The sequence below is a fragment of the Harpia harpyja genome, chromosome 5, assembly GCF_026419915.1.
Source record: "Harpia harpyja isolate bHarHar1 chromosome 5, bHarHar1 primary haplotype, whole genome shotgun sequence".
NCBI classification, from domain to species: domain Eukaryota; kingdom Metazoa; phylum Chordata; class Aves; order Accipitriformes; family Accipitridae; genus Harpia; species Harpia harpyja.
The window spans coordinates 37,958,381-37,973,817 of record NC_068944.1 but is presented as its reverse complement, the minus strand read 5'-3'; positions in this window follow the sequence as shown (position 1 = coordinate 37,973,817).

The window sequence follows — 15,437 nt, the reverse complement described above, 5'->3', positions numbered from 1 at the left end:
TATTAAGGCTTTTAAACAGCTGTATCTGGCAACATTCCTGTAAGTGCCTGTCATGTCTGAAAATCAGGCTCACACCCGGGTGCTTGCCAGCTGTTGCTAAACAATCTTACCACTTTGAGTATCTTTCTCCAGGCCAAACAGCGAGAGCAAAGAACTGCCAAATGAGTCTCTCTCGTCCTGTCACTTTTCAGGGGATCTGAGAGCTCAAATGTCAGTTGATGGCTCGATGGCTGAGCTGATAGCAGCTGCCGGGAGCCAGCCAGTGAGGTGGTTAGAGAGGTGCTACACCAACCTGTCCCGCATGCCGAGGGGAGGGTGCTGCTGTTAGTCACCTCACCAACACAGAAAACCACAGCTTGCAACTGCTGTAATGCAAAGGGCTTTTAAACCCCTTAGCGCCTGTGATCAAAGTTTGGTAGGAGGCAGAACTCCAGAGCGAGTGTGGTTCATGCCCCCCGGGCTCTGATGGATAAAGCCAACAGGCTAGGAGGGGGTGTGAAAGTACAGTAGACACCATTAAACTTTACAAAAAGAGCCAACATTTTCTTCTATGTTTTTTTTTTGCCCAGACTGCTGATAAACAAAAGTCGTAAAAGCCATGCACGCAAAATACCCTGGGTCAATGGAAACCTGTAAAAGGAAAGATATCAGCTGTTATTTTTGTTACATTACTTAAAACATTTCAGCTTGCATTGTAGGCTTTAGTAGAGAGCTCAGAAACAAATAATACCAATGGAAAGAAGGATAAATGGCCGCAGCTAAACGCCAATACAAATAGCCATGTGTTACAATTAAAGTTGATTTGGCCTTTCCAATAGAAGTCTGATTTTCTGGGATTAATCTCGACCTTTTCAAGTTGCATCAGGCTGAAATAAGTTGTCAGAACAGATGTGAATTTTGTTTGCAGAGAACAATTGTAATCCAGTAACCCTTAGAACATCAGCGTTTTCCAGACCGCCAGCCAGCTGAACAGTGAGGATACGGACGGCAGTTACTGAGCGCACACAGCAGGCAGAACCAGAGGACCCATAGCCATGTCCAGAGGCTGGAAGATTAGGTCAGAAAATTTCAAACAGGAAACAAAGTACTTCTTCTTTTAACTCTGTGTTTACCAAGCAGCCTGGTGGATGCACAACCACTTGAAAAAAAGATGTTAGATCAAGGATGGATACCTTTGTAAAACACTTGTTCTTTAGCTAATTCAAACATACAAGTAGGTGATAGTCCATGTGCCACTGCTTCACACAAGGCTGGGCACACATTTTGTAATACAGAAGTCTTTGAAGGCTCCAAGAATCACACATTTCAGATGCTGCTCTAAACCAGCCTTCTAAGAAGTTTTGCCTTACAATCTGCACAGCTCCACAGTTAAAAAAAGAAAAAAAAAAGTAAAAGAAAGAAATAAAAAGAAAACCTCTAGTGAATATTCAGGCTTCTCATACTTTGATACATGGAGTCAAAAACTTCCCAGCTCTATGCACAGCATATATGCTGCCCTTGGCACTCCCAAAGAGCTAAGTTTCAGTGGAAATAAAAAAGTCTAAAGCCTTTCCAATATGGGTTGGGGGTGGGAGGCAGAGGGGCTATTCACCTTACCATGCTAGCACAGCAACTGTGGCAATGTAAGCCCTCTGCAGACACAAAGCCTGCAGGTTGCTTTTGTAATATTGACTTTCTTCACAATGAAACACCCAGATCCATGTTTATGTCATCAGTGCAGTTGTATTGTTAAATACTGAAGATGCAAGAGAGATTTTTCCTGCTGTCTATATAGCACAGCTTAGATAGCAACATGAAGTTCCAAAGTTCATTCAAAAGAATGTCATCACTTGAACAAATAAGGCTATCTGATGCCCTAATTAGTAGAGTAAGCCTTCACATTTAGATACCTACTTTTGCTCAGAGTTCTGAAATAATGAGCTGAGCCTCTCCACTCCTCTGGCATACAAGCATGCGTTACTTGGTTTTGTTAAAGAGATGAATATGAAAGAAGGTAAGTGATGTGCCCAGGGACACAGAGTTATTTAGAGAAAAAGTAGCTGAGATCTGAGAATTTTCAAAAACAGTCTTCTGCTTTAGTCATGACTAAAGTTCAATAACTGTGAAGCAGTGTTCAGATCCACGAGGACAGATTTAACTCAGATGAGATTTTACAAACAATAAATAGCAGAGGTTTCCAGGTTTTACATGTCTGTAGCAGTTTTCCACTTTTAAGTCATATATGTACAGCTGAGTGCTATTTTCAAACTTAACTGTAAACTAACTTTAAAAAGATTAAAATAACAAGAGAGAGATGTCTGAGTAATCTCTGTTGCTAGAATTTTGGATTAAAATTTCAAAGCTCGTATGAAACTGGAATTTTGACTATACTGTTCATATCCCTCAAACATCTTTATTTCTCTCTCTCTTTTTGCAGAATTTCTCCCTAGAACCCAGCAAAGTCCTTCACCTGTCAGACTTTCTGCATCAGATTTAACAAAGCACCACATGTATACATATATCTGCACATCGAGGAGACTCATAGGACCCACAAGGAGAGAGTCGTGACAGCTGAATGGGACTGTCCTGCATCTGAGTCCCCAGCAGAAGCTGCCCTCTGCAAACAGACTGGAAGCAGTCGCACAATGAGGTCCTGGCAGGAAAGTTGTGCTTCTGTGGTACATGGGTGATAGATTTCTCAAGGCTGAGTATTTCTAAACCCTCAAGAGAGAATTTTCTGAGAACAATTTGATCAAAAGCCAGAAACAGGCTGTCCTGTCTTCTTATACTGTCGTCACCTTTAGACTGGGAAGGAACCTGAGCCTAGAGGTGGGAGCCTTTCCAAAAGTGACCCCAGTACACAGAAAACCTTGACGTACTGGAGTGAATCCAGTGGAGGCCACCACGACAGTCAGGGGCTGGAGCACAGGGCACAGGTGGAGAGGCTGAGAGTGCTGGATCTGGTTGGTCTCAAGGCGATGAACCCGAGGGGAGCTCTCACTGCAGTCTGTAACTGCGTAGTGGGTCTTTATAGAGGAGGCAGAGCCCAAATCTTTCTGGAAGTGCACGTGAAGGACAAGAGACAACAGACGCAAGTCGCAATGAGGAAATTCTGATTATGTATTAGGAAAAAAAATCACCAGGAGGGAGGTTGAAAACACTGACGCAGGAGCCCAGAGAGGCTGGGGGACCTCTGTCCTTGGAAATATTCAAAATTTGACTGGACAGCCCTGAACAGGCCCCTCTAAGCTGCACCGGCTTTGACTGTGGGGATAGGGTAGACCAGAACTCCAGAGATCCCTTTCAATCTGGGCTAGTCTGTGATTCTGTTTCACACAAAATCCCCTACACATGGGACAGAAAGAAAGCCCAGCAGATCATGGTTCTTTGGCCTCAAATTGGGAAAGGGACACCTCATGTACTACAGTAAATTGTGTGCTATTTTAAACTGAGGTTTCACAGTCTGATTTTACATGTACAGAAAAAACAAAAGTGAACATCATTTGTATCTGAGTTTCCTGTAGACGTTTATTTAAGGGACAAAAATCCTCCCAAGCAAATCATAAACTCTAACCCACTGATCACTTTCCTGAAATGAATTGAGTTTGCATTATTGGGAGTGCAACTTCAATGCAAAGACAAGCAGGAGTGTATTGGTTGCCAAAGCAAAGCTAACTGGTTAAAGCTTGGACTCTGGGGAGCAAGGCCTCAGATAAATGAAAGAAAAGATACAGAGTTTTCCTTTTTTAATTTTTTTTAACATATAGCACTCAAAAGAAGTCTCTGGGGGCTTCAATACGTGACTTTACATTTCAATGCTTTTCCTCCACCAGATGGTTTAGATAAAAACCTATTAGTTTCATTTGTGCAAATGGTTTCATACAAAAAATGTCTATTTTTAACATTTTTGCCTCGAGGCTTGGATTTAACATTTTTTTTTTTTGCAGAAGTGGAGAAGTTTTCACTAGTCTCTAATACTTTAATCATCATCATTCTTACTATTAAATAAGATTCATACCCGAATGTGGTTGATGAGTCCTCTAAAAGAATTTACATCCAAAAAAGTGCATTAAAATTACTTCATAAATTTGATTTATGCATCTTTTCATACAACCTTTTCATGTTTGCAGCTTTCCATGAGCTTAGTTATGATTATTTCAATCTCTGCAGAAGTAGTGTATATGTTCTGTCAAACATCATGATGCAGACCTTTTATTTTCCTTTTTTGTCTTGATGTCATTCCTTTAGAGAATACATTCAGTGTGTGAAAACTGGAGAGGGTTCACTACTGGAAACCCTAATTGCTATTACAGGCAAATCCACTCCCATTTCTGGAGGTAGGGCATTCCCCCTAGCAATGAAATTAATGTGGCTCTGGTATGCCCATGCTGAGGGGATGTTAAGAGGGCATGCATGAGTAATTTCAATTCTGTGAGGTGTTTATCATTCAAAGAGCTCGTTTGGAACCAAGTGGAGCAGGACACGAGAAATGCCAGATGTCTTCATTAACATGGTCACCGCAGATGATCCAGAACACACTATCTGCCATTTTCTCCTATTTCAGCAGAGCTCTCCAGGTGCTCAGGGGTGTCCAGCACCCAGCCCATCGGTCGTGTAGAGCATTAGGACCTAATTCTAGCACCCAATGGAAGCACACTGTTAGGAACCTGATTGCGCCGGCCTCCCTCTGCAGTCAGAGAAGAAGGATCAGCACCTCCAAGGCCAATATTGTGTAGGAAAAAACTCCTCTCTCCTTTGTCAACTTCTTTACAGTACTTGGAGAGCCTAAAAACCTATGTCTGCACTACACTAGGAAGTAATTCTGCCTATTAGAAGTTGATCAGCTGGTTGAAGAAGTGCAGGGGACCAAAGCTCCTACAGCTGCACTGCACAAAGTTCAAAGGTTTCACTTAGGACTAAATTTACTGTCTTTCCCTGCACTGCACCTCATCACTAGTAACTCAGCAATTCACACACCAGAAGTTAGGTGGCTTTATTTACACCCTGACAGCAAGTTAAATGCATTAACTGTTAACACAGAGATTTAAAACAAACAAATAAACCTTATATGTGTTTTCCTTGATTGGGTACTTCAGCTACTTTGCCAGAAAAAACATTGGCAAGTAGCTATGGGAAGAAAGAAGGGAGTCAAAAGCAAGAAAATGAAGGGAAAAGAAAGGAAATAACATCCCCACATGTCTTCAAGATGCAGGTTTGTGCAGTATCGCATTCTCTTGGACATTTAGAGAACTGGAGCATATGTAAATAGAAACCACTCTAAAGAACAAAACTCTCCATGCAATAAGGAGATTTCCAGTCATGAGTATACTGCTTGCAGGATTTACACCACAGGGGCAATACATTGACAGACTGTGACTTCATATATACATCACTGTATTATTATAGCTGTTAGGATGTTCAGGAGGTTGTAATTAGTGAGCATCAGGGTGTGTAAGCCCCCTGCGTGGTGCTGCCAAGGCTAATCCATGTCAGTGCCTGCAGGCAATGGTGGAAAATAAAACGTTTCAATGAACAACACCAGGAAAATCTAAACCAGGCCAAGACAGCCACAAGGCCCTGTGATATGAAACAAAAGCAAACATAATCCATGGGTCAGAAATAACTGCTGATCCAAGGCTTATTTTTGTGATGCACCTCCTGCATCTAGAGAAAAGTTTGGATAGGAAGAAGGCAAAAGAGAGTTTTGTGATGTTTTGGTTTTTTTTTTTTTTTTTCCTCCCAAAATAATCCAAACAGATATCAGCACATCACTTACAGCCATGGGCTGTAGCTGGGGCACAGGCATTTGCATCTGTAGACACCGAGGGCTGGATGAGAGATCTCCATTACAGAGTGGTTGTTACACCAGAAGTGGGTAAATGTCCCTTCTGATGCTCCTCACCGGACTGTGAGATGTGGATCCATTTGCCCGGGTCAGAAGTTAGTGAACTGCTTTTGTAATTGATGACACCTTCAGCTTTCCATTTGACAGCAGCAAAGGATGCACTTTATTTCCTTGTTTGTCAGAGCCTGTCCTTTCCTCAGCGCCTCCGCTCCACCAAAATGCCTTTGCCCTGCTCCCTGCCCTCCCAGAGACCAGTCCCATGAGCACAGCAAACATCTGCACTATGGGAGATACCTCTCGCAGGCTGGTAAGGAGTCTAATAATTGCCTTTGAGGGGATTTCCACACCCAGCAGCGCTGCATCAACACACCAACATAGCAGTAGGTGGGCAGGCAAAGGTACCAAACTACCTTTTCATTTATCCATCTCCCCCAGCATTTTTCTGCTCTTACCTCCACTCCTCTCTCTGTGCTTTGAAGTCAACTGAAGCTGGGTCATCAGCCATTGCCAGCTATTTCAATCACACCTGAAAAACTGACCGTTGTATGACATGCAAAATGTCTGAGATGGAGCAAGAACCATCTCCACAGCTGGGATTGTATGGAATTGTATTCCAATTGTATGGAAGTTTTTCAGCACATTGCTTTGGGTGAGCATACCTTCCCCCCATGCTCTAAGAAAAGGAACTCTCATAATAGCAGCAAATAATCATGCCTATGATATTGTCATAATGAATATTTGTACCAGATTCTGAAAGAATAATGTGCATACAGTCAGGGAAAATGGACCCAATGCATGACCTGTGTGCCCTCAAAAGAGCTATGACTGGAATTACAATGAACAATTCATAAATAAGCTGCATATCAAGAAACAGCTAGTTTGTCTCTCTAAACATCAGACTCATGGTGCATATTTGCAAACAGAAAAAAATGGAATTCATCATATGAATAATTTGTTGTAATTGATTTGCCTGCTTTGGTCACTTTCCAAATGGTTCTTTATATCTTGTTTGGGAGAAGAATTTATCTCAAGATTTGCATGCCTTTCCCAAAATGAATCAGAAAATTTCCTCTTCAGAGACACATGGAAGTCAAAAAGCCTCAGAAGCCTTGGTTGACGAGAAGGTCAACATGAGCTGGCAATGTGTGCTTGCAGCCCAGAAAGCCAACCGTATCCTGGGCTGCATCAAAAGAAGCGTGACCAGCAGGTTGAGGGAGGTGATTCTCCCCCTCTACTCTGCTCTTGTGAGACCCCACCTGGAGTGCTGAGTTCAGCTCTGGGGCCCCCAACATAAAAAGGACACTGACCTGTTGGAGCAAGTCTGGAGGAGGGCCATGAAAATGTGCAGAGAGCTGGAGCACCTCTCCTATGAGGACAGGCTGAGAGAGCTGGGGTTGTCCAGCCTGGAGAAGAGATGCCCCATCCCTGGAATTGTTCAAGGACAGGTTGGATGGGATTTTGAGCAACCTGGTCTAGTGGAAGGTGTCCGTGCCCGTGGTAGGGGGGTTGGAACTAGATGATCTTTAAGGTCACTTCCAACCAAACCATTCTATGATTCTATGAAGAAGATGTTCCTCCAGTAAGACCTGGTCTTCTATCATTAAGACTAAAGGGACTTTCGCCATTGTTTTGAATACAACTGAATTAAAAAGTAGAAAAACAATTTAGGCTGTAGAAATATATGAGTGAAGCCAAACACAGAATGGTGTTGAAAGAATGCCTTAATTCCATGCTATGTTTCTTATCAAAAGAGAAAATAGATAAAATAGGTAAAGGCACAGAAGCAAACACTTAAAATGAATTAAGCTGTGTTTCAAGAGAGGGTTGAAATTCCCCTTTGTCCTCAAAACAGTCTTCTTTCCTTGTCCTCAGACAAGCCAGAGATTTAATTTGCCTCACACAAAGGAAGTGCTCCCAAAGGAATTAAGCATCCAATTTCCAATATGACATGTGAATGCTCCACCTGCTTTGGGCCATGCAGAGAACCCGCCTTTCTCCCAAGGACACTGCTGCAGCAAGGTGTCTGTGGGGATTTAAAAAATTACAGCCTGAGATGACTTCTGGATATGAGCAAGTTTGGCCTGATTAGTGGTAAAAAAACCACAGGTAAATAAACTGTATACCCCTTCAGCACATCTTTGGGATTTAAAAGGTATATCAGCACTGCCAAATAACTTAGTTCACCAATTCACTCTTGGGCCCTGGTATCTCTGTTGCTTAAGTGATAGCTCACTCCTGGGCTTCACTACGTGGAGTGAAGTTCCTCTTCACTGCAGGCCTGTGTGTGTTTTTAAACCCATTTCCCTATGGAAACACCTTAGTTTTGTCCTTGACGACGGACAAGATGGCACCAGCCCTACACGGTACTCCAGTACTATCCCTGCATGCCCATCACCACAAAAGACCCCACTCAAACACCCACACAGAGTCTCCCTTTCCTGCCGTATGCTCCAGGGGGCTACAAAATCTTTATCATGGGTTTTGAGGGAAAAAAAAAAACCTTTCATGCAAACTGATCTGTGCATTGCAGCTCCAAACTGATCTGCACATTGCAGCTCCAGGGTACTGTGGGAGCGCCCAGGAGCCCGAGATGAGGGCTGTGCGGTACGGATGCAGCCAGCCTGCCTGAGGGGAGGCTGGCCGTGGGCGGGGGGGCTGGACCACCCTAACCTGCTTGGTCTGGGGGCTGAATTGCTACACTGGGGTCAGCTACAGCATAGCTAAAGAGACACATCCATCCCTTGCACCTTTTCTGTGCCTCTCACAGGGAATCATCGGGACCTAGTGGCCCTGCAGACACATTGGCCAGCACCGTAAGCAAGGCATTGGCCATACAGCAGTGCTGGTCTTTGCATACCATGCAGGAAAGACTACTGAAATTTTTCTTGCTCATCCAGTTATGCTCAGGTCCCTGTCTATTCTGGAGTTATATGTACATATGAGGGGAAAGGAGTTTTAATTTCAGTTTTGTATTTGCAAGCTAGCTCTCTGAGACAGTAAAAATAATTTTGTAAATGCAATAGCACTTTTTTAATGTAGCTGGTGCCAAACATACTGCACAAACTAAAGCAAACTCTAGATGGAATAAAATAAAACAGCTAATGGGAGAATATAATAGATAAACAGTGAGGCTAAGCATTCAACAGTTTCCCACTGCTGAGTATTATTATCAGTAGCACTATATTCAGCCATGTGAATTATCATCACAGGAGCCACGTTTCATCTTATAATTTGAAAAAGGCCACATTTGAAAATTCTGATCAACGTAAATTATGCGGCTCATAAGTAATTTCTAATTTATGTTTTGTTTCATTTTGTGACTCACAACTATAGTGGTATCTCGATCCCAAAGCACTGAAGAGTCTGTTGTATGCCAACCAGGAACACAGCAATTCTGCAAGCAGCAAATGGAGTGAGGTGGGCAAGGATGACACTCCAGCGCTCTGCTGTGCTGGCTCACGTTGCAGGAGCTGGAGCTGACTGGGAGGTGAAGAGGTTTGTTACTAAGTCATAATCTTGTCATTACCCATAGATGTTTGAATAAAAGCAGGAAAGTTCACTCCTGGGGGATGGAACATGTTATCTGGACACCAGACAGGCATGGATGGGGTGATCTGAGAAGACGATCGCTCAGGAGCAGTGACCATCGCTCACTCTGGGAGTGAAACCAGTGGCTTAATTGTTGCTTGCAGCTGAGTATCAAAGCATACAACCCTGAGTGATACTCTCCTGATGGTGCATTTCTTTTCAGCCTCCGTACCTAGGGCAGGTGGCACTACCACAGGCCTTTTCTATGTTCAAGCCATGGAGACTTAGCCCAAAGCCGAAGAGTAGTCTTTTCCAATACAGAATAAGCCAGAGAAGCAGCTGCACAGAGTGACCTACTGTCACGGAGCAAGACATTATCATAATAGCAGCCAGATGGTCAGGCTTTGCCTTATTATTGGAATTATTATTCATATCACAGGAATGCCAAGATTGGCACTCGACAGACACATGATAAAACGCATCCTTCTCCTACAGAGGTTCCCACCTAAAACATCGGGACATGTAAAAAGGAAGGAAGAATCAGGTACACAGAGAAGATAATGGTTGACTGGTGGCTGTACAGCAGAGCAGTGGCAGAGCTGGAGCGGAGGTGGGTGCAGGCACTGGGCTAGCCCCAGTGCTGTGCTGCCCTCCGGGCCACACCAACCGCCCCACAGCTGCAAGGGCTCACAGCTATCCAGCCTGCTGGAGACCTGCACAGGTCCCAGTGTAAAAGGTCCCATTCTCTGCCCAGGCACTCCTGAGGTGTAATAATAAATACCAGCATGGTAATACCAGAGGGCAAAGTGAAGTTTCAACGTGTTAAAGACAGATCATTGCTGGAAACCATCCTATCCTGGCCAGCCCTGGATCAAATATGATGACAAACTAATTTCACCAGCATGTCCTTGCTATGTTACTGATACAAACTGGTTAGTTTTATCTTTGCTCACTCCCATTAGAGGAAAAATATCTCAGTAGTTAGTAGAAGTGTAGACAAAGATCCACCATCAGATAGCACGTATGCACTGGCTTTGTTTATTGTAAACCCACAAGGAGTCACATGCCTTTTTTTTTTTTTTTTTTAATTTTGCCAAGATCAGAACAATCAGTTTAACAGAAACAACAAGAACGTACCCACAAAGGTAAAAGCCCTGGGGCAAGAGATAACCGTGTGGGATATTATCAAGGTAGGCCACATTTTTCTCTAAAGTTGAGTAAACTCCTAGAATTGATAAAATCTTGCAGCCAGATTTCATTTGATACGAGAAAGCATTTGTGGGAGGGAAGCATCTGTTCATTATCACTTATGGGCTTAATTGTATGTTTCTTATCACCCAGTGGTGTTTTCATACTTACCACATGCACTACCGTATGTCCAACTTCAAAGAGAGAAAAGAATATCGGAGTGCTGAGTGACTTGTTTCAAAGAGGAAGATTGTTTCGAATAACCTGGTTTTCTTCTGAGAAATCTGGGGAATGGTGTCTCCTATAGGAGTTAAACTGATTCCTTGGAGAATAGCAGATTGTTTTGAAAGACCATACGGCTCCAATGAGTTAGTTAGCACTCTGCCTAGTGCTTACAGGAGCTAGTGTGATTCATCTTTCCCTGGAGAGAAAGACTTACCCTCTTGCCTCACTTAAAAATAAAATAAATAAGAAAACAAAACAAAACAAAACAATTTGCTATTTCTCTTGAAAAAGCATATCGCAGCTCAGAAACAAAAGCAAATTAAGGGTGAGAGGCAAAAGGCAAAATGCAGTAGGAATGCAGAAAAGAAATAAGAAAGGAGAACAAATTGATATGAGGGGTGATGATATTTGAGAGATTTTGTCCATTCTTTCTTGCAATACTGCCTTCCCGTCCGTGCCTGTCACATCTCACCTCATGCTCTGCTCCCAGACTCAGGTCTATGGTTTGAGCTCTGCTTTCCACTCAAAGCCTTCACCATCAGAAAATGAAAGAAAGGCTCACCAAATTCTTTTCAAATCGCTTTTCCTACTTTCCCATGAAAAAAAGAAGTAATCATTGCAGGGCTCAAGTAGTCCTCTCGGTGTGAGTTTAATTAATTGAAGCAAGAGAATCCCCAGGAACCCTGTCATAATTCCCATCAAAAACACTGTAGTAAGTAACCCCATAGCTATAGATGAGGGATTTTTTTCATTACTGTTTCAATCTCAACCCTTCAGAAATCCTTTTTGTATTTCAGCCATGACTCAGCTGATTTAGGTACTTTAATTCCTCCTTTCTTTCTTCATGCTTTCCATATTGTTCTGTATATCCTAACAATACAGACATGAAATTCATGCTGTGAAAGATGAGAGGTAATCTCTGATAGCTACTTGAAAGCTAAGTTAAAAATAATCTTGTGGCACAAAGGGCTGCTTTTTCTTGTTCTGTAGATTTATACTCAATACTGGTCACATGCCAAGGAGTTTACTAAGATGTTTATTTCCCCACATATGGCCGTCTCAGTGTGCTAGTCTATTGAACTACACTCAAGAGTGGCCATCAGCTGCACTTCCATGACATATTGTGTTAAAAAAAATAAGCAGACACATTACAGTGACATCTGAGGATTTCTTCTCCCTAATGCTCTAAGAAGCTTAAGTTCCAAAAACTGTTTGTTTATCCAAAACCTCATTATCATGGACACTGAGAATTAGGTGGTTCAATATCCCTCCTTTTTTCCTTTCTTTCTTTTTCTTTTAATTGGAATCCCTTAGATTTGACTGGCTGTTGTCAAGGCAGTAAGACGGAGAGTTTTGACCGTTCAGCTCCTTTTGACTTGGCCCCTCCGGTGCCTTCCCTGTGCTCACAGTCCTATTGTTCCTGTCTGGTCCCAGAAGTGGTTTTTTTTGCTCCCCTGCTGGAAGGCACTGTCTCCGGCTCCCTGTCTCCCTTTCAGCCCCTGCCGCAGGCAGCGAGCTGGGCAGGATACACACAAGCTGGTTTGGGGAACTTTTTTCTCCTCTTTCCTTTCCAGGATTAGCCTGCTCCCAAGCTCATCTTGTTGATCAACTTTTAAGCTGCCCTGACTGAAGTTACTACAAATCCATTAGAATTTGGACCCGAGAAAGAAATTCTCTAAAATCTACTGGAGTATCCAATGGACTCAACACATCCTTGTCGAGACATTACCTTCAATTTCCTCTTTTCTCTGTCCTCTGAGTACAACAGGACAGAGTGTCCTGCATATACTGACACTGGCTCTAACAGCGAGCCCCGTGCCCCCTCATCTCCCACACCCTGCTCCCACCAACCATAATTTCTTGCTGCTGGAACTGTCAGAGGTGAGCATCCTTCAGGAGAGAGCAAACCCTTCATTTGCCTGGCGGCCCTGGCCCCAGTGGTACTTTTAAACTCACAATTAAACTAAGATCCCCAAACTAGGATTTTATGATCCTGTGCTCCCCCACTTCTTCACATTTACTTTGTCTGTAAACTAGACCAGCATCACTTACAGGGCTTTGCCACAACTCATGTGATTCTGTGTCATCTCAGATCTTTATTATATCCAAGCAGCTGTAGTAATATTATGCTATGTTTCCACAGTTCAAATTAAAAAAAAAAAAATCAGGAAATATAAAAATGAAGCTTTCAATAGCAGCTTTTAGTTGGCTACAATATAGTTGAAATATGTTTTCCCATAGCTGTTGACCACGCAAAAACAATACAGCATATCAAGATACTAATTTAACCAGAAAAAGAGAAAACAGAAGAGTTTCTAAATGTCCCCTGCAGCCAAGGCACTGTTTCTGTAGGAAATTTCTTTTTTGCTTCCTTTGAATTTTTAATTTTTTTCCTATGCAGATTCTGTGGGTTTGCATTTCATTTCCTGTTTGGGGTTGTTGTTCTTTTTTTAATAAAAAATTTAAAAAAAAAAAGTGGAGTTATTTGATTGGAGAAAGTTATTGATTCTTTCAACATGAACTCCTAAGTTAAGGGGCATTTTTATGATGTCCATTTTCCAGAGCACCTTTTCCTTACCTCATGTAAACACTGCCCTCAGCTATTATCAGCAAAATAGAAAATATTTTCTTCCAAGTTTTTTTATGTGTATTCTGCCCCACTTTCTTTCGTAACCTTAGAATTAAAACTTACAAATCATTTTTCAGAGTGCTTTTTCTACCTTCTAAAGTCCCTCAGAGAGTGAGTATTTATGTGGTCCCTCGCTTACAGTTCTCGGTTCCCAAAGAAAGAGGGCAAAAGTTTTGCTCAGGAAACTTTTCCTCTACTTCCCATTAAAGGGCAAAATCCAATGGTGACCAACTGATGGTCATCCAAATGACAGATCTCATTGACTTCAGGGACAATGCAGTCCAGCGAGCACTGCCTCCACTCCATCTGAAAACTTCTCTCCTGGCAGAGTAAAGAAGCCTTTCAGTCCCCATTGCTAGTGCTTCAACAGGGGATAAGTCCCCACATCTACCACAAAAATCTGTTTCTTTACACTTTTCCAAAATGTAATGCAAGTGACATTTAAAGCCATTTTCAGCATTGGGATAGCACAGCAGGGGGGTAGCAGTTGACACTATTGTTACAGTCAAGGTACCAATGCCCCCACCACGGGTATTAATAATTGTATTCTCCTGTATTAAAATAGTAGTAAAAACTATCAAATCAAATGATGAAGGTAAACACGGAGCTAATCAGGAAGGAGATTTAGGAGTTACAGTATAATTCCCCCAAATCCCCCAGCCTAATTAGTGAAGAAGATAAACTGGTTGACAGATTGCACAGCTAGAAAAACATAAAGCAAAGGAGGTTATAATATTTATTATTACTGTATAAGACAGTGATTAGACCCCCAACCTATGTACCGATCTAATCACCATCCCCTGGAAAGGATAATAGCCAGCGCTGTAAGTCTGGTTTGACAAATTAATCCAAGCCTGATCCAAATAAAGAGATTTGTAGTTTTCAGTGAAAAATTAACTCCCTGGTTGTGCAGTGGGGACATCGCCACGTGCATTAATGGCATTGTTACCGAGAGACAGTGCTGCACCATGTCTGTGCTCAAGGGTCTGTCAAACAGCACATGGTTCGGTGTTTCAGCAACAGCAAAGAATTAGTGTATAAATTTGTGTATTTGTGAAGCATTAGTCATCATAGGACATAAAACCTAATCCCAGGATGTAGACAGTAGTCTACAAAGGGCGCGTTGATGAAGCTGGTCATTATCTAATCCTTGGCCTTCTTGAAGGACATCCATATATCACAGAAAGGTTAGGGTGAGGAAATTGCTTGCACTGAGTATCCCACAGTGTAGAAAAAAATCACACAAAACATATTTTGTTACATATTTGTATGATGGTGTGGCAATCTTATAGCAACACGAGAACAAAGCGACACGATTAGTAGGTGAGACATTGTATGGACACCCATGTTTTGTCCATAAAATGAAAGCATATGGAGCTTGGGGAACTTAGGAAGCCTCAGAAAACTGCTGGAAGAAAAAGCAAAATTGGAGCAAAGGATCTACCCAGCAAAATATCAGTGGGGAAAGGGCAGGCCGGAATTTTTTTCCATGTAATGAATTAGGTTTGCTGGTTTGTGTTCTACAAGAGCTCTAAGGATTTCAAGCCCTTCCTTATATTTGAGGAAATGTCATGGCCATTCAATTCAGGGCCATGGTCAGCATGGCATTCCTTCACAGAATATTAACAAGTGTTATCCACATTATAGGCTTCACTTTATTCACCTGAACAGTACAAAAACTACCTGCTAATATATCAAGCAAGCACAATTTCTGCTACAATGTTTTCAATGGGGTATAGAGGGAGACTGAGGCTACAAAGCTCAGCATTTGCCGAAGTAGGTTCCTACTTTTTATGTGTCTAGACTCTTGAAATGAAAACCTCCATGTGGAGTTAGGCAGCTAGGCAGTCAGTGCGATTGCAGGGCAAGTTAGGTGTCTCAGAACAGCTTTTACAGCAGTTAGCAACCTGAGAGAGTTCGGGTAGTTACTGGAAGAAGCTGAGGACAGAGGTGGGTCTGAAGTCCTGCCTGTCTCCTGCCCCATGGCACATGGTTCTGTGCTGCCAGGAGACACTCACCGACTTCCCTGGGTTTTCTCCAAAC